This window comes from Octodon degus, unplaced genomic scaffold (genome assembly GCF_000260255.1).
Source record: "Octodon degus isolate 3935 unplaced genomic scaffold, OctDeg1.0 scaffold00022, whole genome shotgun sequence".
NCBI lineage: Eukaryota > Metazoa > Chordata > Mammalia > Rodentia > Octodontidae > Octodon > Octodon degus.
This window is the reverse complement of record NW_004524598.1, coordinates 8,938,155-8,942,435: the sequence shown is the minus strand read 5'-3', so window position 1 is coordinate 8,942,435 and position 4,281 is coordinate 8,938,155. Positions and strand designations below refer to the sequence as shown.

Genomic DNA, 4,281 nt, shown 5'->3' with positions numbered 1-4,281 from the left:
CACCAGGGGGCGGGGCTGGCTGGCATGTGGTGCTGGGGATTGAACCGCGGTCGCTGTGTTTTTGCTTAGCTTGTTCTAAGTAGGTGCTTTAGACCACTGAGCCATCTCACCAGCCCCCGAGAGGGCTGTTTTTGAAGGTAGGGCTGTTCCTGAGGAAAGGCTGCAGAAGCCATAGTTTAAAACAACATTGTGACTCAAGATTTTTTTTATTTTTAAATCATTTATTTGCGGAACCAAGGATTGAACTCAGGCCCTTGTGCTTGCCAGGGAAGCGCTTATTCCACTGAGCCATCTCCCCAGCCCCAAGGTTGTTGGGTTTTTTTGTATTTATTTATTTGGTATAGGGTCTCACTACACAACTGAGAGTCATAGTAATTCTCCTGCCTCAGCCTCCCCAGAGCTGGGATTACAGGCATGTGCCACCATGCCCCATTCAGGGCCTGTATGCGCACCTGGGGTTCTGGGGCCAGAACGCCACATGGTACTGGGGATTTAACCCAGGTCCTTGCACTTGCCAGGCAGGTGCTCAGACCACTGAGCTATCTCCCCAGCCCCCCAAAGATCTGGGGGGGCCACTAAACTGCACTTTTTTTCTTTTTAACTTTAAGAAGTAAAAGTTACAATTAACAATATTTTAATGAGAAAGTTTTCCCCAAAAGGCATTATTAAATTAACTCTGAATGAAGGACTATCCTGACTTGGGGGTGTAGCTGACATATTAATCAATCATATGGGTTCTGTGTCTATTCTATTTAAGTCATCCTCATAAGCCCTAGGAAAAAAGCAAAGCCCCTGATTCTAGAAAGGTAACAGTCAACCCCAAGCCCAGGAATTCAGCAACCAATGACACACAATCAGCTTTTCAATGTTAAGTAGATTTTAAATGGTGAAATAATGGAGGAAATTGTCTGTTTTCTGAAATAAATTTCAATGGAATGATAGTCTAAAACCTTAAGGAATGCTTTCATTGTTAGCGTTAAGCTGCAAGTGTTGAGAGCAACGCTATGCTTACACCAACTAGGGTAAGGATGTTGGTTCTTACTGCGTCTTTATCTAGCCTAATAATTATTCCCATCTATCCGGCGCTGCTTTCAGAGCCAGAGCTTCAACCAAAGAACTAGGACTCCAGGCTACGATAAAACGCTTCCAATTGGTTATGCAGATAGCTATTTATTGTACTGGGGCAGAAACGGCCATCAAAGCGCCCGGAGCAGAGGCAGCTTTGTGCAATGCCCCTGCTGCGTCTGCAGGTGTAGTAAAGCCCAGTGCAGTAAAATAAGGAGCTGGTTCCCTCAAGAAAAGACCACTGAGGCAATCAGGGCAAAGGTGCTAAGAAATACCAAGGAAAAGAGTGGCTGTATTTAGTGGGGATTTGGACATGAGACGTGTTTTCTGCTTGTATGTGCAAGAAGCTTCCTTAGGCATAAACTGAGCTCAAAGAATTTGGCTCAGCAAGACGGGTACAATTAAATGCTCAACTAAGGAAACTTTAGAGATACTCTATTTAGGGAAGAGTCTACAGGATATTCAGGGTCTCACTACTGGATCGGACTCATAGTGATTCTGTTTACAGCCTCCTGAGTGCTGAGACTATGGGTGTGCGCCATCAAGTCCAGTCTCAACCGCCGTCTCAGTGTGCCCCAGGAGACGGGTCAGCACAGCAGGCCGGGGGATCGAACCCCTGCCCCCTGCACCTGCTTGCAGGCACTTTAATCCACTGAGTTATTTGGCTGGCCCTTAGAGATATTCTACTGATAGTTCTTGACCAACTCCTTGTTTGGGGGTGAGCGGTACTGGGAATTGAACAGTTCTCTGGAGGAGGACCGACATACCCACACATTTTGATTCTAACTGCCCCCTTCCCTGTGGTGCCTATCTTGTGCGTCTGATGTGATCCTGTGCCTTCTGCAGCCATGGAGGTCATCCATGAAAGCTCAGGAGACCGACAGACTCATCCATACTTGAGATTAAAGCAACAATAAATTCAGACATTATATACATCTGTAAGCACTAAGTTCTCTTTAAAGATACTGTATGATAGCCAGGGTGATTAACTCAGCAGGCTTACAGGGGACTTCAGCAACTTAGCAGTGAGGGTCTCTAGCCCCAGGCGTCTGGACAGATGGCCAGCCGCTCTAGTAAGCACACAAGCTAAACTGACATTAAACACTAAGTGTGCCCACTGTCTTACATTTCTTAGTTTTACTAGTAAAACTAATACCTAAGTTTTCAGTGAATTTAGTAAATTCTACAAAATCTGCCTGTCCTCAGAGATGCCCTAACTTAGATGCTTTAGAATTGTACTAAACACTCATGTTATAAAGTCCTACTTTAATTTAGTTCCCCAACCAAACATAATGTTAAAATCAGTGGGCAAAAACTGTAAGGGAAATAGGATTTACATAGTTTAAAAATACAGTGGTAGGGGCCGTGGAGATGGCTCAGTGGATAAAGTGCTTCCCTGGCAAGTGTAAGGGCCTGAGTTCAATCCCCGGTTCCCCCCCTCAAAAAAATAAATAAATAAAATAAAATAAATGGTATCTCAGTTCACAGTTTAGCCATGATGCTGGAAAAGATGACCGCATCATGTTCATGCGGGAAAGATGGCCATGGCTGATATTTGTCACCCCACGCAGAGTTCACAAATAAAAACAAAATTCTGCCAAATGCTTCACAAACAAAAGCATTTGTAAGCTGAGGCACCACTGTACTCATTATCTTTGGGAACTCTACAGTGGAAATCCTGACCGGCCCTATTTTAACAAGCAACACAAGGTGGCTCGCGACTCGTCTGTTCGGTTCATAATGTCCTTAGTGTTGAGACAGGTCAGTGCTGTGAGTCAACTGACGGGAGCCCCGAGGACACAGTCCCCGAGGACACAGTGCGGCTCTATGTGGCCTTCTTACCAAAGGACATAATCTCACCCCAACGTGTGAAGTTTACAGACATTCTGCAGAATAACTGATCTTCCCCAGTGTCAAGGACACAAGATAAACATTTACAGACTGGAAAAGATGAGATAAGATAACTAAGCCAAGGGATTCAAGGGCAGATAGAGAACATTTGGAAAATCTGCTGACATCCGAGCAAGGCCTATAGCTTTGTCAACAGTATTATACTACTGTATATATTTATTCCCCCCCCCCTGTATTTTAGGGAAGGGTCTACAGGGTGTTCAGGGTCTCACTACTAGAGGCACCACTATAATCATTAACTTTGGGAATCCTAGAGTGGAAATCCTATAGTGGAAATTTGCCTCTTTACAGCCTCCCAAGAGCTGGGATTACAGGGGTGCAACACCACACCCAGTCTCAATTGCCATCTCAGCGTGCCCCAGGGGCAGGGCCAGCAGGGCAGGCCCTGGGATCAAAACCCCCACCCCTGTGCCTGCTTGTAGGCACTTTAATCCCCTAAACTGTTTGGCTGGCCCTACCTATACCAACTGTTAATTCCCCAGCTTTGGTAACTATAGTAGGTAAGATGTTAATGTTAGAGGAAGCTGGAGGAGAAAAATCTTGCTTTTAGCAAGATGAAAATAGTGAGTACGAGACAAACAACATTTAAAAGTTTTGAGGAAAAAAGACACAAAAGAAAACATGGGGCTGGTGAGATGGCTCAGTGGTCTAAAGCGCCTACTTAGAACAAACTCAGCAAAGCGCAGGGACCACGGTTCAATCCCCCAGCACCACATGCCAGCCAGCCCGCCCCCTGGTGGGCTGAGCTGGCCACACACACACACACACACACACGTAAATAAATAAATTAAAAAAAAAAAAAAAAAAAGACAACATGGTCAGTAATAAACCCAGGACAAATACATAGCTTCCTGAAGAAACAAGGAAGTGTAAATTTAAATGATACGCCAGCTTCCCTGCCAAGCGCAAGGGCCTGAGTTCAATCCCCAGTTCCGCAAAAACAAAAAAAAGATACGCCAGCTTTCAGTTACCAACTTTCTAAAATAATAAAATCCAGTACTGGTAAGAATACACCAAACTGAACATACACATATTCTCTTAGTAATGCAAATCCATAAAATCTTTCTACATGACATTTTGGGAATAAGCATGCCCACCCTTTTAGTCTAAGTAATTCCACTTGAAATTTTTCCTGAGAAAACCAGGAATGCACATAAACATTTAGTGTAAAGAAGGTCATCACAGTATTATTTGTAACATTAAAATCTAGAAAAAATTAAAAATGTCTAAAAATAGACTCCAAACAACCATTAAAACAATGTAGGTGGGCTGGTGAGATGGCTCAGTGGTCTAAAGCACCTACTT

The 4,281-nt window shown here is 44.1% G+C and overlaps 1 protein-coding gene across 1 annotated transcript in view; it reads right to left on the bottom strand.

Annotated features, from left to right (window-relative positions):
* Rragd (Ras related GTP binding D) overlaps positions 1-4,281 on the bottom strand; it is a 48,779-nt gene that overhangs the window by 2,534 nt on the left and 41,964 nt on the right. The window lies entirely within an intron of this gene.